The following is a 25,622-nucleotide window of genomic DNA, read 5'->3' as shown; positions in this document are numbered from 1 at the left end:
TAATAGATATATAAAGCAAAAATTCCTTCTAGACAAAATTACCCTAAGAAGTCTACTAAATCACCCAATATGCATGTCATGGAATACTACATCGTCTAGCAATAATTCCAAGTATTGTACAGCCAAATTTTTCTCCAAAAACAGACTGTTATTTCTATCATTAGGCCCTGAGTGATATACTTGACTTGACTTTGAAGGACACATCGTGCACGCAGAGTTGCAATTTTGTGCAGTATTTATAGACAGAGAGCAACTTGCACACTGTACAAGATGGAAAGGAAATTAAATCTTCTGAGGTACAATGTATTCGAATATCCATTGCTCTCTCACTTTGAATTCTGATGAGCTGGGATAACCCAAAGTACTTCAATCTCCCTCTCACAAACATGCAGTGTTTTGCTGGTAAGCAGAGGTGTGGATGTGTGTGACGTCCTGCATTGTTGGTTTTGTAGAGATTCTTGGCTTTTGTACATTTTTCAAATATACAACCTCTTGGCTTTCCCAGAACTCAGCTGTATGTGTTTGCTTTCATGAGGTTTGTGCTATAGCTGGCGGAGGGGCGGGAGGAGGGGTTTACCCCATTGAAAGTGTAGCTCACACAGAAACTTATTAATGGGTAAGAAATTTCTTTCAGATACATTCTAACTAAGCCACTACCTTTCCTTTACCCTTTCAGAGCGCTAGAGAGAGAATTATTTTATCACAAATGTTTTGGGACTCACAGATTGTTTTTATGCTTACCATATCCAGTTTTCTTCAGACTTGGTATTTTCTTGTTATTGTTTTGGTAACTTTCCAGTGGAGAAGATATCTTGATTTCTGATGACAACCATCTCTTTCCTGTGTTAAAAAATCATTGCTGTGACATCTGTGATTTCTTTCCCATTTTCTTGTATCATTCGTCTAAGAAACTCTCATAAATAAATTTTTCTCTGATACTGCCTTTTTACATGGTGCATTATTAAAGCACGCTTTTGAAAACAACATGTATTATGAAGTGTCTTCAGTGAAAATCACTCATGGTGCATGAAAGTGTGTGTGTGTGCATGCGTGTGGGTACATTTTTGTGTTGAGTTTAGTTTTTTGACTAACAGAATTAAATGAGTCAGAAAAAATTACTTTTGAAATTAATGTGGCATAAGTGATTGTGTTTTTAGAAGAGGACTAGATCTTTTGTCATAAAATAAAAGCATTCTCATAATTTATCTTTGATGATAAGTTTAATAGAATGTACATATAAGACATTACAACTACTTGCTTTTTACCTTTAATATGACTATTGACAGAATTCTAAATCCTTCCATTAATCTCTTTTCTTTCTAATTCAGGCGAATTGACACTGAAGTGCAGACCTATCCCACAAATTCCTCCCACTCTTGAGTCTCTGCAACTACCATCAAATGCTCTAAATGCCTATTAAAGAAAAAAATAGCTGGGGCTTTTCATACAGCAAATAATTCACAGGAAAACTAGATGTCATTTATGTTTTGCGAAATCGTCTTTCAAATTTCATTATATTTAGGGTACAATCTTAACATGGAAATGTTGAAAGCTCAATCCAGTGCATAAATTAAAATTAAATTATTATTTTGGAAAAGCAGTACATAATAGAATGGTTACTTTCTAAAATAAACTGCATCCTCATTATCATGATTAACTTTAAAACATCTACTGTTTATTGAATCCTTGTGCCAAAAACTGTACAAATTACCTTGATTTTCTAATTTAGCCTCTTAGGAATCCTTTAAAAATGTAGTATTTATTCTATCTTTAAGATGTGGAAGCCAAAGTTAAGACACCTCACCACTAATCATACCTATCACATGATTTAATCATGTAACATTAAAATTGACATAAATATATACAAATGGCCTTGAGAGTCTACAGATTAAACACCGTTTAAATGACCACATTAGCATGACTACTACTATTTCTATTACTACTAATGTTATTAACATGACAACCCTGGTTGCTGACAACCCTGAGTCTGATTCCTGACTGTACTACCCAAAACACTTATTACCTTGAAGGAATTTGGTATTTAATAGCAATAATAGTCACTGAAAGATTTGTGGGATTCCTAGTCTGAAAATTGCAAGCTCTAAGTATTACTAGCCTGGGATTCTCAAGAAGCAGTCACTCAGCAACACATATCTGATTCTATTTGACAATGGATTCTGTTTGTCTTTTGTTAGCAGATGATCATTCTTATACTTAAGAGGGGGAAGTCACAACCCTACTGATGCAGTAGGGTATGCTCAACTTTCTAGAAAAATGTACAGAAAAAAATCTTTAAGTGTTATTTTTAGGAATCCATCAGCCTCTAAAACACTCTCAATGAGCACCCAAAAAAAATCTATGATTGCCAAGTTAAGAATTCCTTTATCAGATTATGCATCACAAATTTTGAAAGCTTTATAATTATAAGCTGAGTCTCAAAAAGTGAGAAGGATTTAGCATATGGAGCTGGACTCATCAACATCTGTATCTTATCTTACACCAACATATATATCTTGTCTACCACCTTCTCATCTTCAGAAATCTCATATATATATATACATATTTGGGACATGCATAGGCAAAGAAACCTCTCCCTACTGGTTGTCTCTTTGGGTGTAAGATTCAGTACAAAACTTGATTTCTGCTGAGCAGAGCTAGACTACCTGGGGAAATGAGAACATCTTTGCTCTTTTTAGATTAGTTGACTGAACCTTTGTTCCAGCCTCAGTGCATGGACTTATAATAAATTGGCAAATATGCTCCACTTAATAAGCAAGAAAATCTCCCAAACACCATCTTATACAACATTCCTGAAAGATAAAATGAGAAGTTTTTCTTAATATATGCTAATCTATATAAACTGTGCAAAAGTTCCATTTCTATTATCAGGGACCTCATTAATGTCTTAACTATAATCAATCTATTCAGAAAAATTCCTCCTACTTAGGAGTGAGTGTGGAAAGCATGGGAAGAGAATAACTGACAACAGTTTACCACTTTCTGTTTCGATTTTCTTGTTTTCTTTTAAGTCAGTGAGTTTAATAGCCAAACATTCAGACATTGATGTCTGTGAGGAGAAATGTAAGAGATGGTTTGTTACCTTATGGAATCACTTACATAATTATGCTTATGGGTCTTATGTATTTTCCTGAGAATAATAAGACAGGAAGTCTAGTCCTTTAATGTATTTATAAATGTCTTACCAATCCTGGGCTGAAGAAATTCTGATTTCCATCTAGACAAAGCTTAAATTCATTTAAAATTATACTTCATATAGTATATTAAGAAAAAGGAGCAATTTCACTGTTTTTGATCTTATATAAAGTGAAGCAATTACTTGAACAATTTTATTAGATTATTCAATGTGCAACTCATCATAGCATAGCTTAAATGATATGGTTCCTGTTAAACGTCTATAATCCGCTACTACCCTGTAACCTGAGCAACTAACCCTTCATGCATCATTTTGTAGACCCTTGAACTACAGAGAAATTAATGTTCCACAGGTTATCTGCCCTCTCTTCTTTCATGTTTGGAAATCAAAGACCAGGAAATATTCTTCTCTAAAGATTATATTATTGCCATATGAAGATTTATTCCCAAGCCCTAAATTAGTCTACATAAAAGGTTGGTAGGACCTAATAGGCTCTACCTATTTGATCATTCAAATAGGAATGATCACGCTTAAGCTGCAGTGACTTGGAACTTAGAAAACAGGGAATTAACTCCATGAATTATTTTTCTAGAAGTTTACTGCAAATTCCAGATTTACCACTTACAGGGAACATAGTAGTTTAAAGGCAGAAGTTGAGGATAAGGAAAGAGAATAATTTCCACCACAGATTTGTTTGATAGCTCCCTCCCCTTACATCTTTACTAGTAGAAAATTAGAGTTGCTATTCAGCAATGCATTTTCATTTTGAAGGTTGAGTAAACTAAAAAGAACTGTGACCTTCTGCTCCACAGAAATTTGATGTATAAAAATGAACCTAGCATGGCAGAGCATCTTTATCTATGCACATAAATATATCTATATAACAGGAAGGAGGGATAAAGGATAGAGGGGTGGAAATTGCATGCAATGAGTCAGTCATCAGATCTCTTGCCAGATAGATATAGGTATTTGATTATTTGCAAGTCAATATTTCTCAGTTGTTTAATCATTTGTATGATAAACAGATGGGTAGGACTCTCGAATATTGTGAACATTCTTTGCAGGTTTAATGTGCAAGAAATGATACTCTTCAATTAGGGTAATGTCAGCAAGGCATCAAAACTAGAATTGGATTCAAACAAGACAGCTTGCTGTATCTATTAGCTAAAATAAATCATTTACAATAAAGGGCATTTGTCTCTTCCAAAGAAAAAAGTCTCAAAACCTGTCTTTAAATAAACATCTTGAAGTTTTTAGAATAAATTTGGGAAGATTAAAACTCAAAAATTCATTATGCAACCCCAATGTCATGAAGCACTATGATTCACCCAGCAGCAAGAATTATTACTTGTATCATCCATTTCATATTGTATTCAATTGAATTATAGTGACAGGAACTGGCATAAACATAAATGATGCCAACCATTGGCAAGAAAATTATTAGAACAAAAGCATATTATGTTTTTTAATATACCAAACTTGGAATCATACATTTATGCCATGTGAGCCTCCAAAACAAGCTGATTTTTAAGCCCACTGTGAAATCCAACAGGACCGATGACAGTTGCTTTTGACCTAAGGAGCTTCTTCTATTAGACCCGTTCTGTCTATCTGTCTCTCTCTCTCTCCCAGTCTAAGCTGAGGGCGCAGAGGAAAACAATGTCTACCTTCCCAACAGGTAAACTCCCAGAGGAAGGCCCTAGTCCTGCAAGGGGCATCTGTGTTTTGGCAGGTAGCTTCAATCTGGCAGCGATGTACAGTGAGGCCCCAAATGCCCATCTAAGTCATATCCTGCAATCCAGACTTTTATATTAAAAAATTAAAAATTCATACCCATAAGGCAGATTGCCACTTCTGTTTCTCAATTCTGAATGCAGAGGAAAGGATAGATGTTGCTACTAAACCCTAAAAGCCCCAACACTTTCCTAAACTCTAATTTGAACCACTCTTATTAAATATTCTACATGATCTTCCATAGCCCAAGATACTTAGGAAAGTATAAATTGTTAGGATATACTATAGGCTAGCCACAGTGTAAATTATTTGGCTTAGTTATTATTTCAAATGTGCAAGGTAGATGATATCTCTCCAATTTTATATGCCAGGTCAAAGAGGATTATATGCCATGTCGAAAGGATTAAGATGTTTAGGAATTCTAAGCACTGAAAAAATTTTGTGTATAAAAAGAAATGCTAAACCATAAAATAAGTGTTAAGTGTTAGCAACAGTAATTAAATTTGGTTTCCCATTATAAGCACATACTCTCTTTGTGAAGCTCCTTCTCATGCGCATGGCTGTCCTGTCGCTTGAAGCCCACCATCTGTGGTTAGGCTCCCAGTTAGCTGCACAGGAAGGTCAGAAAGGTCCCAGGAAGGGGCCGAACCAAGACTTTAAAGCCAGCGTTCCTTCTTCTGTAATTCATTGTGTTTGTTATCCTGAACATTTAAAATATGAACATTACAAAATTATATAGTTTAATGACTGAGCAAATACATATATATGTGTGTAGAAAAGGCAAGCAAAATCAGTAAAAAATTGGCAACTGTAGAATCTAGGTGATGGATAAACAGGTGTTCATTGAATCATTCATTCAGCCCTTCTCTATGTGTTAAATTTTTAATAATAAAATCATTTCATTTAATGATTTATTGGTTAACTGTGAGTTAACTTGGAAGTAGGAACCCAGTTTTAACTTCAGGCTTTATCCAAATTTGGTAGGATGCCTAACATACACAGAACTCAATGGATATGTATGAAGAGAATGAATGCAAATAAAAATGAAAGTAAGGATAAAAGAATACAGTTATATTTTTGTACTAATGACCGCATACTAGTCATGGCATCAAGTGTTTTACATGAGCAATTTCACTTAACTATTACGTAAATTCTCTGGGAAAGATAATTCAGATACATCAAGTTTATGTATTCAGAAACTGGGAACTAGAAAGTTAAATAACTTCCTCAAGCCAACCAAGTGTTAAGTTGGATAAATGAATCAATAAAGATTCTAGGGTAGGAGTTGTGAATAATTCACTATCCTGTGTTTCATTCTATATTAAAGAGAATAAATAAAAGAGCCCAAGGAAGACAGAGACTGATAATGAGATGGGTGAAATGATTGAAGCTGGAACAGAGTCCAAGAGAAAATGAAATCAAGTCATTGTCCAAAGTCACCATTACTTACCATCCCATCGTAAGCGCAAGTGTAAAATCTTGGCACTCTGGTGCTTTAAATCTTGTTTTACTGATGACGGAGCTGCAGAGGATGGAGTTTGAATTCCTGACCCCAGTGGAGTCCAGGTGACTCCTAAATTTAGTACTCTTTCAAGTCCATACACTGACTGTATCTCTATTTTCACTTTCATCCTGCTTTACATGATTACCTTTGAAAATATTTTCCCCCTCTTTGGACAATTTTTTTTCTTTTGATTAATTTATAGGTACTAAATTCTATCATGATCTATTAATGGGTTTTTAATATGCAGATGAGTAAGTGCTATACTCAGAGTTAATTAGCTAATTAATCAAATAATTTTTACTTGGTTCCCACAGTTTGAAGATATATGAAGGTCATTTCTGTGTTTGAAAAGTGCCTTTAAGTAAAGCCTGGAGCCAAGTAAATACATAATGATCTTGGTAATATTATATAGCTCGTTTGTTTTCCCTTTAACAGAGCTGATTTTTATGAGCTTAGTGGATGAATACTACACAGGAGGATGTGTATCTTCACTATACAAGAGCATGTGCAACCAGTGTTTGAAAGTGCAATTAGACCCTTAGTTGCATTATCAGTATACACCTTGTGAACTACAGATACATATACAACTGTCATTATTGTTAATCATTGTATGTTTTATTTATTTTTAAAAATTTTTTAATTTTTTTTATTTTATTTTTAAACTTTACAATATTGTATTAGTTTTGCCAAATATCAAAATGAATCCGCCACAGGTATACATGTGTTCCCCATCCTGAACCCTCCTCCCTCCTCCCTCCCCATACCATCCCTCATTGTATGTTTTAAAGTTTGGGCTTTTACATTCAAATCACCATTTATAAAAATAATCTGCAACTGAGAAACATATTCAAAATCCTGTCTATACTACACTGCTGATTCCATAGAACTTGTCATTTGTCACTGGCTTGATGTTTCCTCAGTTTCCCCTGGGTGCTAGGAACTGCCCTGTGAATTGACAGGAAGAGGGGAATTTAATGTGGGCTGCTGCTGAGCATAATTCGTGCAGCTCTAATTTATTTTAAAGACAGGAGGCACCCACCAATGCTCAAGGTAACAAAAAGGACCCAGGACTGGTGGCAGCTATTTTGCTTCACCCTACAGGTGGCACATAGGGGCTCAAACATCAATCTGTAATACAAACTTCCCAGAGTTCATACACTAGCCCACATTCCCTGCGCTTGCAGTACTATGGTCATAGACAGTCTGCATCATCTTCTCTCTATTTTCTAACATAAAATGTTAGAATCATAAAATAAAACACCTCTGCAGTAACTTGTTTTTAAAAAGACAAGGTTGCCTTGCATAATATCCCCTCTTCATGTTAGTGTTAATTGTATTGCAGCTAGGTGTTTTCAGAACCAGCTCATGACTGACAGCGCCACTCTGATTCCTGTTACTCACAGCGAAGTGGTTATTTGAAAGCAGAGGAGATCAGCATGATGGAATGCCTTTTGTGTGTGTGTCTGGGACAAGGGCGTACTCCAAAGGAATGTTTATTCAATTCATGAGTTAACTGCAATTTAGTCCAGGGTTATGTGATGGAATACCTTGTTGAGGCTACACCAGTGAGAAGGAGTGAGAAAGAACAAATCTGGGCAATGCTTTAATTGTTTCTTCTGTTACAGAAGACAAGGAAGAAGTTAAGGAACATCACGTTATCTTTCCAGTGATGTAATTAACATGAAAGCAAATGAGTGACTGTTGGTGGAAAAATTTCCTAAATATTTCATAAATATAATTTTATGTGTATACATGGGAGTGAAAAAATGAATTATTCCAGTTTTTTGTGGTGCCAGCAACTAGGCAATGAGAGACAAGGAGGAAGAACAGGAGTCCATGTTTAGGATGTTTCAGAAGATTTACTTAGTGAATTAGGCTGTGCTATGGGTTTGTCTACTACTTCAACTTTGGCTGGTGCAGGTTGGAAAAGATGTCCCAGCCCCTCGGTTCTGATATTTTCAAGGCACCAAGTAGCCTGTCATAGTGGCTGGACAAAGTAAAAGAAAAAGCCAGGGCGAAATGAACATCATGCTGCACAGCGTGCTCTTCCAGGGATTGTAGGTCAGCGTCCAGTGTCACGTTAGCAGCCCAGGGTGGACAGTCAGTCTATCTTAAGAAGGATGTCAAGGAGCAAGGGCTTTTCTGGTTGCTCAGATGGTAAAGAATCTGCCTGCAATGCGGGAGACACCAGTTCAATCCCTGAGTCAGAAAAATCCCCTAGATAAGGGAATGGCTACCCACTCCAGTATTCTTGCCTGGAGAATTCCATGGACAGAGGAGCCTGACGGACTGCAATCTATGGGATCACAAAAAGAGTCAGACACGACTGAGCAACTGACACTTTCACTTTATACAGCTACCAAACCCACTCGCCAGCTGTATCAGAGATGACTCAGCCTAGGGATGCTATGTGCCAGGGGTCACTAGTGACTCTCAGACCTTCTCCATTTCATATACTCAGAGAGTACTTATTAACCCATTAAAAACAAATTAAGCTCTTATTAAGGGGCTTCCCAGGTGGCTCTAGTGGTTAAAAAAAAAAAATACCCGCCTGCCAGTGAAGGAGCCGTAAAGAGACTTGGGTTTGATCCCTGAGTCAGGAAGATCCCCTGGAGGAGGGCATGACAACCCACTCCAGTATTCTTGCCTAAAGGATGGAGGAGCCTGGCGGGCTACAGTCCAAGGGGTCGCAAGGAGTTGGACATGACTGAAGCAACTTATTAAAATGCTTAATCTAGCGGGAAGCCAAGGGAGCTAGGTGACCTGTGATAGCTTCTAGTGGACCCACCTGTTTAAACCCTGAAAGGCTGAGACAGCTGCAGAAGGGAAAGCCTATTATAACAGCACTCTTACTGAGCGCTTTTGGATAATAGGAACCATTTTCTCAAGTGCCCAGGGCCGATTCCCTTGTTGTGGAGAAGACCAGTGATAAATGCGGCACTCAGTTACCAGATTTCATCTCAGCACCAGATTTCATCAGCAGCGTTTGACACCATTGTCTCCAGCCCTGCCCAGCTGCACTGACTTCCCCGAGTCCAGGAGGGGAAGCTCTCTCTACCTGCCTCCTTACTCTTGGGGAGTTCCTTTTTTAGTCTCATTGGCTGGCTTAAGTCTTTTGACGTGACCTCCTAATATTTTTCTGCACCAGAAATCTTTGGTCCTTTCCTCGTTGGTGTTTACACATATGTTTTTGGTTCTCATCCAGTCTCATGACTTCATACCTGTATTGTTAGAAAAAACATAGGGTTTTAAAAGTTTCTAGTAGAGTTGAGGGAACACAGAGTTTCTCCTACAAAGTATAACTATTAGGGGAACCACTCATTGAAAACACCCGCCCTGGCTGGGCACGGCAGTTACCACTTGCATGAATTATCTTGCGATAGGATGTCCTGGTAAGGAACATACAATTGATAAAATAGCACCAACCGGAAAAATGCAAAAAAGGTCAAAAGGAGAGAGGAGACACCTGTCCATATGTCCCACAGAGCTCCCAGAATCCTCCTTGCTGGAGTCACCTCAGGAAGGACCCTGAGTCAGAGTCATTGGTCAGAGACAACCCAGAAATTAACACCATCACCATAAAACCTGAGACAGCGAGCCGTGTGGCAGAGCAGTTCTCCTAGGTTCTCTTATTCTCCTGCTCTCTGCCTGGGGCCCCTTACCAGTAAAGCCTTGTTTTATCAGCAAGCGTGTCTCCTTGGACAACTCATTTTCAAGTGTTAGACCTAAGAGCCCACTCACGGGTTTCTGGAAGGGGTTCTCCTTCTTGCAACACAACCATAAAATTAGAGATGGATTAAGTATGGGCACCAAATTGTAATTTCCAGTTTCAAACCCATTGTGGTGAACATAATAATGATCCTTTAAAGATGTCCGTGTCTGAATCCCCGGAACCTGGGCATATGATCTGTTACACGGCAGGGACTAATTATGGTTGCAGATGGAAGCAGGTTACTCCTCGGCTGACTTTAAAATAAGGAAATTATTTTACATTATCTGTGTGGGCTCATTGTCATTGCAAGGGTCTTTTTAAGTGAAAGAGGGCAGTCAAAAAGAAGAGCATGGACAGAAGAAAGCTTGAAGATGCTAAACTCTTGACTTTGCAGGTAGAACCAAGGGAGATGAGCCCTCAAAAAACAGGTAACGCCCCAAAGCTGGAAAAGGCAAGAAAACAGATGTTCCCTGAGAGTCTCAAGAAAGAAACATACCTTTCCTATCACCTTGGTCTTAACCCGGAAACCCCTTTTCAGATGTGTGACCTCCTGAATCATAAGACAATAAATGCATGTTCTTTGAAGCCACTCACTCCGTTTGTCATAGTTTATTACAGCACTCATCGGAAACTGACTTACCCAACTCAGATACTAACATCATACTTTTTGTTTCACAGCTCATAGTTTCTCCACCTGCATAGACTACATCAGATCAGATCAGATCAGTCGCTCAGTCATGTCTGACTCTTTGCAACCCCATGAATTGCAGCACGCCAGGCCTCCCTGTCCATCACCAACTCCCGGAGTTCACTCGGACTCACGTCCATTGAGTCAGTGATGCCATTCAGCCATCTCATCCTCTGTCGTCCCCTTCTCCTCTTGCCCCCAATCCCTCCCAGCATCAGAGTCTTTTCCAATGAATCAACTCTTTGCATGAGGTGGCCAAAGTACTGGAGTTTCAGCTTTAGCATCATTCCTTCCAAAGAGATCCCAGGGCTGATCTCCTTCAGAATGGATTGCTTGGATCTCCTTGCAGTCCAAGGGACTCTCAAGAGTCTTCTCCAACACCACAGTTCAAAAGCATCAATTCTTCTGCGCTCAGCCTTTTTCACAGTCCAACTCTCACATCCATACATGACCACAGGAAAAACCATAGCCTTGACTAGACGAACCTTTGTTGGCAAAGTAATGTCTCTGCTTTTGAATATGCTATCTAGGTTGGTCATAACTTTCCTTCCAAGGAGTGGGCGCCTTTTAATTTCATGGCTGCAGTCACCATCTGTAGTGATTTTGGAGCCCAAAAAAATAAAGTCTGACACTGTTTCCACTGTTTCCCCATCTATTTCCCATGAAGTGATGGGACCGGATGCCATGATCTTTGTTTTCTGAATGTTGAGCTTTAAGCCAACTTTTACACTCTCCGCTTTCACTTTCATCAAGAGGCTTTTTAATTCCTCTTCACTTTCTGCCATAAGGGTGGTGTCGTCTGCATATCTGAGGTTATTGATATTTCTCCTGGCAATCTTGATTCCAGCTTGTTCTTCTTCCAGTCCAGCATTTCTCATGATGTACTCTGCATATAAGTTAAATAAACAGGGTGACAATATACAGCCTTGACGAACTCCTTTTGCTATTTGGAACCAGTCTGTTGTTCCATGCCCAGTTTTAACTGTTGCTTCCTGACCTGCATACAATTTTCTCAAGAGGCAGATCAGGTGACACATATACTACATAGATAAAGCTTAAATATTTATCTTCACAGAGGCTCACGACGTTATCTTTCACATTAACTTTGATGACTTATCTTGCTTCGTAACTGTTTCCTGACACTTAGGCATTTGTTCTTACTCCTCTGCAGTTGTGTTCACTTTATGGTCCAACATGCTGCAGCCTGCCCATGGCTCCTCCAGGGTTCTGGCCTCATATCTCTTTCGTTCCACAGCTTCAGCATTAATCTTCTGCTGATGCTGCTACTACTTTGTCACAGATACCTTCTACTTAATGTACCTCCCACTGGCAAGTGGCTCAAGCAGCATTTATCAGTGTTGCCAGGTACAAAGTGAAAATCAACTTTCCGTGTCGTGTGGAGATTTAACAACAGTTATTACAAAGGAAAATTATTTTAATACATATAAGAAATGTAGCCATTTGTGATTATCCTTTATCCTAGAACATATTTTGAAATGTGTAAGCAAAATTGAAAGTACTTCATATTTTTGTTCTGAGTAGATGAAAGAGAAATGTATGCATGTTTTGCTTTAATATATGAAAGCTTTTAGATATTATTTTTTGATGCAGCACTTTATTCACTTTAACACATGTACCTCTGATTTTTTTTGAAGCTATACAGTTCCTAAGACTTATTTCCCTCTTCTTATTCCTCAGTTCCTGCTTTATGGTACTACTTAAAGTCACATCAGTAATATTCCTAAATAAATTATAGTAAATAATTCTAAAGCCAGATAGATTCAGTTTATGTCAGTCACACAGTCATTTCCGACTGTTTACAACCCCCATGGACTGCAGCACAACAGGCTTCCCTGTCCAACACCAACTACTGGAGCATGCTTAAACCCACGTCCATTGAGTCAGTGATGCCATCCAACCATCTCATCCTCTGTCGTCTCCTTCTCCTCCTGCCTTCCATTTTTCCCAGGATCAGGGTCTTTTCTAATGAGTCAGTTCTTTGCATCAGGTGGCCAAGGTATTGGAGTTTTAGCATAAGCATCAGTCCTTCTAATGAACATTTAGGACTGATTTCCTTTAGGATTGTCAGGTTGGATCTCCTTGCAGTCCAAGGGACTCTCAAGAGTCTTCTCCAACACCACAGTTCAAAAACATCAATTCTTTGGTGCTCAGCTTTCTTCACAGTCCAACTCTCACATCCATACATGACCACTGGAAAAACCATAGCTCTGACTAGATGGACCTTTGTTGTCAAGGTAATGTCTCTGCTTTTTAATATGCTATCTAGGTTGGTCATAACTTTTCTTCCAAGGAGCAAGCGTCTTTTAATTTCATGGCTACAGTCACCATCTGCAGTGATTTTGGAGCCCCCAAAAATAAAGTCAGCCACTGTTTACACTGTTTCCCCATCTATTTGCAATGAAGTGATGGGACTGGATGCCATGATCTTCACTCTTTGAATGTGTTTTAAGCCAGCTTTTTCACTTTCCTCTTTCACTTTCATTAAGAGGTTCTTTAGTTTTTCTTCTTCACTTTCTGCCATAAGGGTGATGTCATCTGCATATCTGAGGTTATTGATATTTCCCCCAGCAATCTTGATTCCAGCTTGTGCTGCATCCAGCCTGGCATTTGGTATGATGTTTTCTGCATAGAAGGAAAAGGCAATGGCAACCCACTCCAGTTCTATTGCCTGGAAAATCCCATGGACGGAGTAGCCTGGTAGGCTGTAGTCCATGGGGTCGCGAAGAGTTGGACACGACTGAGCGACTTCACTGTCACTTTTCACTTTCATGCATTGGAGAAGGAAATGGCAGCCCACTCTAGTGTTCTTGCCTCGAGAATCCCAGGGATGGAGGAGCCTGGTGGGCTGCCGTCTATAGAGGTGCACAGAGTCGGACATGACTGAAGCGATTTGGCAGCAGCAGCAGCATTCTGCATAGAAGTTAAAAAAGCATGGTGACAAAATACAGCCTTGACATACTCCTTTCCCAATTTGGAAGCAGTCTGTTGTTCCATGTCCAGTTCTCACTGTTGCTTCTTGACCTGCATACAGATTTCTCAGGAAGCAGGTAAGGTGGTCTGGTATTCCCATCTCTTTCAGAATTTTCCACAGTTTGTTGTGATTTATGTAGTCAAAGGCTTTGGCATAGTCAATAAAGCAGAAATAGATGTTTTTCTGGAACTCTCTTGCTTTTTCTATGATCCAACGGATGTTGGCAATTTGACCTCTGGTTCCTCTGCCTTTTCTAAATCCAGCTTGAACACCTGGAAGTTCTCGGTTCACGTACTGTTAAAGCCTGGCTTGGAGAATTTTGAGCATTACTTTGCTAGATTTATATTAGATACAGATATAACATCACCATTTGAAATCATTATATATTTATTTTTTAAAGCTGAAAAGAATTGCTGAACTTCTGGATAAATATTTTGATACATGAAATATTTGTTTCTAAAGTTTCCTTCTGAATAAAGAATATACACAAATATCAGGACTCTGTAATAATACAGATTTGTAAATGCCTTCTTCAATTTTAGGAGCTGAACTACAAATAGATCTTGTGTCATGTGTGATAAAGTCTCTACTCCTGCACAACATTTCACATCTACTCCCTGGATGGGTAAGTTGTTATTCATATTATTTCAAGACTTATAATATTTATAATCTGTCACAATAATTCCCTTAGTTATTTATTCTTATTTATCTAATTAGTGTATTCAATTTATACATATCTTCTCTATCATTTATCAATGAAGAGCTGAATTTATTGTCAATAATTTATTTTTAAAAGGAGACATCATAACTGTCATATTTCTGAGAGCTCAGGCAACTGATAACAAGAGGTAATTGCTTTTATATTCAAGGAAACAGACCGTCTTGAATATAAAACACAAACTGGCTGGTGTAATGCTATTGGATCGCACATTTTTTTGTTTAGAACATTGATTTTGTTCTGCCGTCTTTTTGCACTGGGATTTTGTGGATAATTACTGCAGTTAGTTTCAGGCCAGCCTAACTTCTTCCTCCTGCGGATGACATGCTTTTACTGTTTGAATCCCAGAAGATGTGTTTATTTTTCCTAGAGGGTAAATAATCATAAAATATAGTTGATATAATTGCTCTATATCAATTTTTCCTGGAATACAAAAAGCACATATTTTTTAAAAAGGTTCAGTTATTCCTACACGCCAGGGAATTTTCCATGAATTCTGCCTCTGAATATCTTTTCTCTTCCATTTATTTAATTCTACAAATAGAGGCCATAAAATATCTATATGTTCAATTAAAAATTATATATATAGTCATTAAGAGCTATAAAAGTTGTCACTGTCTGAATTCTGTTAATTATTGCAAGATATTCCATTTTCAGTACTTTGTACTTTCATACAAGGTAAAATCATTTAGCCAGTTTTCCTTATACTAGTATTATTTCCCAAGCACTTTGATTTTTCATGTGTGCTTACTTATTCCCTAGTTGGTTATGCTAAATTTTTTAAGCTTGCAGATATATTTTTCACTTTAAAATTATATCTTCAACTTTGAAAGCTCCCTTTTAAAATTTTAAGACTCCTACAAGTTAGTAAGAAGCTAGACAGGGAAAAAAAATAAATAAAAGTTAATGTCTTGAATAGCAACTTCCCCAAAAGAATTTCCAAATGCCCAATACAAAAATGCCTACATTTTTTTTCCCCCTGCTGGACAAAGTACTATAAAGGCCGTATCAGGGCAAGAGGGCTGGATGTTACCTCCACTTCAACATCCTCAGTGTTCAATCAGAGTAAGTCAAGGGCACAGTGCTAACAACAAGGGCAGATAATGGTATGAGACAAGGCGGAAAAAAGAGCAGGAAAGTTATTTTGCTAGCAAGATTCATGGCATCATCAGGCAATTGTTGAAAGAAAGGTGAAGGGTCAAGAGTACAGCCTCAGGAAAGAAACTATTATGGTCACTGAATGTAGTCTAGTAACCCCTGGGCTGATCCATAGGCACGACAAGACAAGATGGCTTTTTCTTTCATACAAAGTAAAACCTTTTAGCCAGTTTTCCTTTTAAATACCAGTAATATTTTCTAAGTAAATGTATCTTAGGTTTCCAAGTAAAATCTTCAAATTCAATCACATTTTCACTGTAAATTTTTGCTAAGTTTCCTACCACACATTATGATGTCTTGTTATGTCTGTTCCTTTCTGTCTTTGCATTATCTTCTAGAATATATTGCACCATCTGCCAAGTGATTTCAGTTTAAATGTTCTTTATGTATTATTTATGAAATAATAATGATCAGCTTCATCTGCTATTCACACCACTTAAATAACATTGTCATTGGACAGACTACTCATTCTTTCTAGTCTGTTTACATATGTATGTTGAAATGCATTTTCTTAACTTATTAGACCCCTTATAGACCGCTTTTTTCCAAAAGCTGTGTGGAAAATCCGAATCTTTAATGTCCAATGCAAGTGTCATTTCTGTGCCATATTTTAATCATATCAGATCTTCTGGTTACAAAGACCCTTCTCAACCCTTCAAGACCCAGAGGAAAAATTTGTTACCTTTAGTGTGATCCTGAAGAATTTTGTGCATACCACAACATGCTACCTTTCCCCTTACATTACGGCTAATTACTGTGCTTGAGAACTTTTTGAGAATTCTTCTTTGTATCAATTTATATACAGCGTTAAGATTATGTCTAGCCCATAAATGCATAATCAGAAAACATGTGTTTAATTGAATTGAATAACATATGAATTGCCTCCACTAGAAAAAAGTGGGGCAAGAATTTAGAAAAAATAGAAAAAAAAATGTATCTAAAGGTAAGAGGCAGAATGTAGAATGTAGCATTTCTACCAATTTTAGGGTAATCCCTCTCTAAGGAATTAACAAATACATATATACATATCTTTGTTTGAAAATCTTCCACATGTGAAATACCTCATCCTTAATCATAGGAGGGTTCCACTTGATAAATGTACTATCATAGTAAGAATTAAGGGAACTCTCATTTTCAATATATAAAGAAGTCTTTGATTTTCATTTTGTGGACAAGCAGCAATTTTGCTAATTCTAGGAAGATACTGACTTTGGGTATGCATTTCAAAATGTAAAGAAGAAATGTAACTTCCACTTATTAAATCTAAATACTAAGTGATAAGAAAAATAAAGAAGTGATTTCACAACTGGAAAGGTAGCATTAGGAGTTGAGTTTCAATCAGAGGCTCTTTACCTATGGCAGTTCTATGTCTAGTGTTATCAGGTAGTACATGTACAGCTTTGCTTGCCCGTCTTAATATTTGCCAAATTAGTGAGGTGAAAGAAAAATGGGATATAGAATTGAAGAATTTGGCAATAAAGTGATTAAAATAATTGATCCATAATCCAAGGCTCATAAGACTCCACAGTCCTGTATAAGGTTTTGATAAAGATACACAGTCAGTAAGACAGAGAAAATAAACATAGACAATCAGTGAGAGCCCCACAGCTTCTAACTTCAGGCTCTCATACCTCCTTTAACACACACAACATGCTATGCATTCAGATTATGAAATATCAAGAAATATGCCAGATATCTTGGTTTCAAGAAAGCTATAGCATAAGTTGGGATTCCCTGGTGTCTGAGATGGTAAAGAATCCACCTGCAATGCGGGAGACCTGGGTTTAATCCCTGGGTTGGAAAGATGCCCTGGGGAAGGGCATGGCAACCCACTCCACTATTCTTGCCTGGAGAATCCCCATGGACTAAGGAGCCTGGCAGGCTGCAGTTCGTGGGGGTCACAAAGAGTCGGACATGACTGAGTGACGAAGCACAGCACACAGCGCACATAGCACCCGTTTACGGGGTCTTTTGTGATGTGCTGGTCACATAGCTAAAGCCAGTCTAAGTCAAGAGGTTCAAATCATCAGTTCATACATTTTCTCTAAACACTGTAGACAAATTAGCACTTCTTAGCCTCCAGAGCAGTGTGGACACCAAACAGCACATTATAAATCACCGCATAGCACATCCCATCCTAATCTTGGCCAAGTGGCAACAGCATCCTTCCAGAAATCCCTGGAGCTAAGCATACTTCTCCCCAGGATCAGATGCAAGTTCACTGTTTCCTTATATACCTGGATAGGAAAGTAACTTAAAATATGAGGAGATTATGAGAAAAGGAGAAAGTTTCAGTATCCAAAGATTGCAAGAGAACAAGAAGGTGTCAAAAACTGTAAAGGCTCTGAGATTTTGCTCTACTTACAAGCTGACAGGTTAGCCTGTCTAGTCTCTGGGTGCTGGCAGAAGACACAAGAGCCCTGAATCAAAGACAGAGACAAGAGATGAAGGACTTATTACTCATTACTCTTTGCACAGCAGGTAGCATGAACTGAATGTCTGCATTATTTCCTCTTTCCCCCCAAGTCTCACAGCATAGTGTGGAGCAACCCAGACAAAGGCTGCCCGCATAGCTGATCCATACTCTAGTTAGAAACCCCAGCTTAGGAAACATTCAGTGAAGGAAGGGCTGGAAATAAACCTGAAGCAAACATCATTTTTATCATCCTGATGTTCAAAAAGTGGACACTGCCTCTCTAGCCCAAAGTTGTTATATACACCTCCTTAAAAAGATAATCTGGAACAAAAACTGTTAAATGTAGGCAGAAATATGAGAGATCCGGGAAGAATTATTTTCTAAAAAGAAAGATGTGAAAATATGACTAGGAAGAAGATTTTTTCTTTTTAAGTGTTTTCACAGTGAGACAGTTCTCTGCAATCTGAATTCTAGGGCATGTCAACTGAGCGAGTTGCTAAAGTGGAGCTGAGTGACGGTAGCTGGGGATATAAGGAGATAAGAAAATTGAGAGGCTAGGACACTAGATATGTCATGCATGTGGTATTTGAGAGTTTTCATGCTATTGGTAGGGTGATGGCATAGACTAGGAATTGGTGCTGAAGCCTGCAATTAATATAGGAGAAAATGACAGCTATTCAGAGTAGGAAAGGTTGGCATTCCTGATTATCCCTGGAACGATCTTGAAGCATCAGGGTAAAATAATGATGTGCATGCATGCTCAGTTGCTAAGTCATGTCAGACTGTTTGTGACCCCATGAACTATTCTTGGGATTATCTAGGCAAGAATACCAGAGTTGGTAGCCATTTTCTTCTCCAGGGGATCTTCTCAACTTAGGGATCAAACCTGTATCTCCTGCATCTCCTGCATTGGCAGGCGGATTCTTTACCACTGAGCCACCTGGGAAGCCCAGAGTGAGGATATCCAGCTCAATTCTAGATCCATGGGTGAACAGATCCATGGGAGAACTGGGTATATCAGCTTTCTGTTGCTCCCATAACACATCATCAGCAACAGCTATTTATTATCCTGTGTGTGTTAGTCACTTAGTCGTGTCTGACTCTTTGCAAACACAGGGGGTTCAGTCCACCAGGCTCCTCCATCCATGGGATTTTCCAAGCAAGAATACCGGAGTGGGTTGTCATTCTCTTCTCCAGGGGATCTTCCTCACCCAGGGATCAAACCTGGGTCTGCTGCATTGCAGGCAGACTGTTTACCATCAGAGCCACCAGGGAAGCTATATTTATTATCCTAGTCATCTGCAAATCAGAAGTATGAGTGCAGCATGGCTCAGGTGAGCCTTCTGCAATGATTCCCACAAGACTGAAATCAAGGTGTTGGAGGGGCTGCACTCCCTTGCAGAAGCTCTGGGGTTGAATCTGCCCCCAAGTTAATTCAGGACGTTGGCCAAGTTCATCTCCACGCATTCATAGAACTGCGGCCCTTGTTGGACTGAAGTCTCTCTTTCTTTGCTGGGTGTGGGCAGTGGACCAGCCTTTGCTCTTAGAAGCTGCCCATATTCCTTTCCCTGCTCTCTCATATGGCCCTTTCTAGAAACAGTGGTTGGAGAAAAATTTGTGCTTCAAATCTACCATTTCTACTGCTGCTGCTGCTGCTAAGTCGCTTCAGTCGTGTCTAACTCTGTGCGACCCCATAGATGGCAGCCCACCAGGGTCCCCTATCCATGGGATTTTCCAGGCAAGAACACTGGAGTAGGGTGTCATTGCCTTCTCCCACCCTTTCTACTGCATCTCTCTAATTCCTGCTAGAGAAAGTTCTGCTTTTAAAGGTCCATGGGATTTGGCCAGACCCACCCAGATAAGCTCTGATAATCTATTGTAAGCCTCCTAACATTAACTGTTCCTGCATGGTCCCTCTTTGTGTCATGCACAGTATATTCACGGGTTCTGGTGATTAAGATGTGATGTTTTTTGAAGGCCAGTATTCTGACTAGCATGAGAGGATAATGAGCAACGTTTGCTTGAGATGACTACAGGGCATGGATTTTAAGTGGATTAGGATGTATGGATAGATTTTGATCCATCACTGGCATTTTTCATAATGTACAGAACAAGGGAAAAAGGGTTCTGGGGTCAACACTTAATATCATTGTAGTAGTAGTGTTAGTTGCTCAGTTGTGTCCAACTCTTTGCGACCCCATGAACTGTGGCCTGCCAGGCTCCTCTGTCCATGGGATTCTCCGGGCAAGAATACTGGAGTGGGTTGCCATTCCCTTCTCCAGAGGATCTTTCCAACCCAGAGATCGAACCTGCATCTCCCACACTGCAGGCAGATTCTTTACCATCTGAGCTACAGGGAAGATCAAAACAATATCATATAGGAGGGTGTAAAATCAGGATAGGACTTTTGGTGTGTCTAAATTCCTGGACACCATCAAATTCCCAACAGTACTTCTTAAATGTGAAAAATATACTGATATTACAAAGTACTTAAATTTTGAGGTCTCAGGAAGAAAATGAAAGGAACATAATAATATGTTGAAGCCTGAGCAAAGCTAATGTTAGGACAAAGAGAGAAGCTATTTTGTAATTCTCAGGTTGGGTTATTCAAGCTTTTGTTCCAACCTAGCGGAGCACCTCTTTCAGCAGGTTCAAAGGAGGTAAGAGACAGTGTTCTCGGTCCTGCTAACCTGACTTGCTCATGGGGTTTGATTGTCTTGCACAAGCTGGGCTATGTTTCACATTCCTAAGACGACTGCTCTGTAATGTTCATTCTCTCTGCCTCCATTATTTGGCATCCTGTCTGTATGGGAACAATTTCTCCTCTATGTGTAGGCGAATACTGTTGAATTATTTGAGTCATGTTGGAGTGCTATTCTTATTTATGATATGTCCCTCAACATAATGCCCTATCCGGAAGCTGTGAATATGTCACCCAAGGGTGATGGAGATCTCCAAATAGTCAATTTCCAGAGTTGTAACTGGCACTTGCTTTAAATTGGTGTGATTATGTCTAAGCCATGAGATTTGAAAGGGTGGTGCTGACACGCACAGACCCTTTCTATCGCTTTAATGCCTTTCTCCCTATCATAGATCCAAACAACATTTTATCTCTTGACTGAATATGACAGCTCTGTGATTCCTTTTTCTCTGTGAATCCAATTAATCTGTCTATGCTTCTGAGCCTTTTAATTTTTTGGCATATGCCTTTTCTTTCTTTCTTTCTTTTCTAAACAAGTTGTTTACATTCTCAGAATGTTTATCTTTAGATCTTCATGCTCGTCTGCTTTTCAGATTACTTGCCCTTTTATCCCAGCTTCCTTTTATGGGTTTACTAATGATCAGCCTCATCTCTTGGACTCTAGACTCAGACTTTGATTTAGTTTCTTCTCTCATACATGCACTGGAATTACTTGAGGTGCATTCAATGGCTCACTTAAAAGAAGCAGACAAAATAATCCTGACAAAGTCTCAACATTGATTTTGTACTCTGTAAAGGTTTACAAGAGCTTAATGTAAATGTTATGAAAACTAAGGACATCAGACAGCTAATTGTTTCCACCAATACTCTCTAAGAAAGAGATAAAAAGAGACACAAAGCAAAGAATCAAAAGTCATTTGTAAGGATATATGAAATCTACTGATGTAGCAGTTACAGAAAGCAACTGGGCTCAAATATGTCATGGTTCATTCCCTTCATGAAACTCATTTACAAAAACTTTAAGCAAGATAATATAGGTAAGCTCATACTCAGCAGAAGGTTTTATAAATCTTTGCCCTCTGATATGATAGCCCTTGTTATGTATGGCTTTTGAGCGCTTGGAATGTGATATGACTGAGGAGCCAAATTTTAACTTTATTTAGTTTAAATTAAATAGCACGTGTGTCTAGTGGCTACTGTATTGAACAGATTGGCTCTCGCATGTAAAATCCATGCGGTCAGAACTCTCCTCTACCCTTATCCTATTTATAAATGTAACACCACTGCACAGTACAGTGCCTGTCAGTTGGCAAGGTCTCAATTAATTCTTGTAACAGGGATCCAGAAAATTAATCATTATGTGTCAGACCTGAAAACAGGGGAAAATCCATCCAACTCAACAGATTTGGAGATGAAAAGCAACTGGTCTCAAAATTTGTAATAAACACAGTCACATTTTAAAGATTTCATATTTCAAGCAGGGTTAGTAACTATATAGAACTATTACACAAAATGAATGTTAACATTATTAGTGAAACCCACATCCAAGGACATGATAAAATGGACACTACTCCAAAGAGGAAGAATTTCATTTTTGAAAAGTCATTCAGTTTAAAAACTCTTAAAGACCGATACAAGTTTTAACAAATTTCTAGACCTCATGCTTATATACATGAGGTTAATATCAGGAGTATTTATGGAATAAATTAAAACACTGACAAGAGCTCTGATAAGATGTTCATTCACATCTCTCTCTATCTGCCCTGTCAACTTGATGTGAGGGCTACAAGAGGAACCTTGATATGTCACAAAATTATTGACATCCTTTCCTAACTCTCTAAGTCAGCCGTCCCCTATGCTATTGAATCATCTTTTAATCTGATGTCAAGTGTGGATCAGAAAAGGCTGCCCCACGGTGCTTTATCTAAGTACTTCTCCAATTTAAAATCATCATTTTGATCTAAACTTGACTGTATTTCTGTTTCTGATATCTAAGTTCACAGTTTCCACTAAAGACCCAGAGTGTGGTTGGATAAGAGACATGTATATAAAAACCTCATATTTTGCAGCTTTTATTTTTTGTTAGCAATTCTTTTTCAGAATAATCATTTAATTTTTTCCCCTTAGGGAAGAAAGCATTCACTCACTCATTTATTCATGTACTTTTCACAAGATTGTAGTAAATACAAACTGTGTTTAGAACGTCTGCTGAATTCTGAGGGCACAGAAAGTTGAGGGAGCCCCGTCCTGCTCTGTAGACCATTAAGAACAAGGATTGGAGTATATGGAGGAAAACCAAGTGTGACCCACCCACTCGTCATCCACTAGTGTGTCTAGTCCAGACATACATGACCCACACTGTTCTTTTCCCTCTCATTCATATCTTGCAAACAATGAACTACTAAAGTCCTCTTGAATTTCACTGTCTCTCCATTCTGGCTTCACGATTTGTGTAGCTTGCTTACAGTCTATTTTATATCATATTTCGCCCACTTACAGTATGCGTGTATGCTAAGTTCCTTCAGTCATGTCCAACTCTTTGCAACCCCATGGACAGTAGCCTGCCAGGTTCCTCTGTCCAGGGAATTCTCCTGGCAAGAAGACTGGAGTGGGTAACCATTCCCTTCTCCAGGGGATCTTCCCAACCCAGGGATCAAACCCACATTTCTTGCATCTCCTGTATTGGCAGGTGGGTTCTTTACCACTAGCACCACCTGGGAAACTCTTCCACATTCTAGCCCTGGTTGTATATTTAGATTGTAATTCATATTTTCTTTTTCCTCACCTCAAAATCCTCCCAGGCTACCCTTGGCAACCTGAATACCCTGAATATTCATCAGAAAGACTGATGCTAAAGCTGAAACTCCAATGCTTTGGCCACTTGATGTGAAGAACTGACTCCTTGGAAGAGACTCAGATGCTGGGAAAGATTGAAGGCAGGAGGAGAAGGGGATGACAGAGGATAAGATGGTTGGATGGCATCACCAACTCAATGGACTTGAGTTTGAGCAAGCTGCTGGAGTTGGTGATGGAGAGGGAAGCCTGGTATGCTGCAGTCCTTGGGGCCCCAAAGAGTTGGCCATGATTGAGCAACTGAACTGACTGACTGACCCTTGGCAAAAGTCCATGGGGTTGCAAAGAGTCAGACATGACTGAGCGACTAAGCACACACACATATCCTTGGCAAACTAGACCTCTAGGGCCAAACGTAGCTCATGGCTTATTGTACATTCTATGACCTAAAAATGTTTCTTACAATCCTAAAGGGAAGAGGAAGGAGGAGGGAGGGTGCAGAGAGAAGAGAAGGAACAGGATATAATTTAAAACATAAATTTACAAATGGGAGGATCCCCGTGCAACTGTCAAAACCTAAAATATTTACCATCATCCATTTATAGAGAAAAGATAAAACAAAACTTACTTTGTTGCCATACAAGAACTTTCACCATTCAAGTTAAGAGTTTCAGGACTCTGATATCTATTTTTCAGCCTTTTTTTTTTCCCCTTGCTGCAAAATAGAGGTAAAGTTAGTACCTATTTCACAGAATTGTTCTTATAATTAAAGAAGATAATGCATGCAAAGTATTTAACAAAGTCCTTATGCTGGGCTTCCCAGGTGGTGCAGTGGTAAAGAATCTACCTGCTAATGTAGGAAGGGCAAGAGACACAGATTCAATCCCTGGGTTCAAGTCCTAGAGTAGGAAATGGCAACCCACTCCAGTATTCTTGACTAGAAAAATTCCATGGGCAAAGGAGTCTGGCAGGGTACAGCCCATGGGGATGCAAAGAATTGGACAGGACTGAGCGACTGAGCACACACACACTAGATCCCGCTGCTGACTCATCCCTCACACCCATCACCGAAGCTGGCTCCTAACAGTGCCTGCATCTCCCATCCCTGTGCATTTGCACACCTAGCTCCTTCTGTGTCAAAAACATGCCTGTGCCTCATGCTGCTGGAAGTATCTACAAAGCTTTCCAGTTTCTGCTCAAATACCACTTCCTGTCCCTAGCCTCAATACTTGTCTCCATTTGCCCCTAATTTCCCTGCGATCACTCCACACTGCTTGACCATTCCTTCTAGAAATAAACCTATCGGTGCACTTGCCCCGCCAGACTAACCACTTGACTCTTGACTTCTTTTTGTTAGAAAGTATCTGTTTATCTTGTGTGCTGAATGCTAATCTGACATACTATAAATTCAACCCCCCATAAATATTTATTTACTTAACACATTCAGGGGAGGCAACACTGGATTTTAAATCTGTTTGAGAATTATCCATTTTTCTTATCAATTGTCCCATTCATTCTGTCTCCACGGCTGGCTAAAATGTCACTGATTAAGGACATGATAAAGAGTCTAGTAATCCTTTATGCTTGCTTTCAGAAGGTTTTCTCCTCATTTAGTTATTAAATTGGCATTTGCCCCTTTGTGAGTATTTTTTTCTGAAAAGAGAATAAGAATTTCATGGCTTGGTAATGTTCATCTTCTGAGCAATTCACTACATAAAACCAATGAAGCTGTCCAATTGTGTTAGGCACTAATTTTTTACTTCCCTGCTTAGGTAATAAAACACAACAGTGTGAGCATTAGAGTCTAATAAGGACACACCTTGGTAGTTGTTAGGAATATGAGTAAGCGTTAACTGCCTTTAACAACTCTAAGTTGTCATTATCAGATTGAAAAAATTCCCAGGGTGAATTATGGTTATGAAAAATAATTTAACTGACAAAAGACATAAAATTAATATATTTATATAAAATTTCTTATAAATGAAGAATATCTTCATGCATGGATAATAAAGTCCCTTAAAGGTTTTAAGAAGAATATTGTCTTGAGAAAGT

The 25,622-nt window shown here is 38.8% G+C and overlaps 1 long non-coding RNA gene across 1 annotated transcript in view; it reads right to left on the bottom strand.

Moving 5' to 3' along the window:
- LOC129635912 (uncharacterized) overlaps positions 1-6,400 on the bottom strand; it is a 98,561-nt gene extending 92,161 nt beyond the window's left edge. The window contains exons 1-2 of the long non-coding RNA XR_008706530.1: positions 6,339-6,400; positions 5,417-5,589 (exon numbers count right to left, since the gene is read on the bottom strand). This is a non-coding gene — a long non-coding RNA (uncharacterized LOC129635912). The remainder of the gene's footprint in view (positions 1-5,416; positions 5,590-6,338) is intronic.
- Between the last annotated feature and the right edge of the window lie 19,222 nt (positions 6,401-25,622).

The sequence above is a fragment of the Bubalus kerabau genome, chromosome 21, assembly GCF_029407905.1.
Source record: "Bubalus kerabau isolate K-KA32 ecotype Philippines breed swamp buffalo chromosome 21, PCC_UOA_SB_1v2, whole genome shotgun sequence".
Taxonomy (NCBI): domain Eukaryota; kingdom Metazoa; phylum Chordata; class Mammalia; order Artiodactyla; family Bovidae; genus Bubalus; species Bubalus kerabau.
This window is presented reverse-complemented; position numbering and strand designations above follow the sequence as displayed.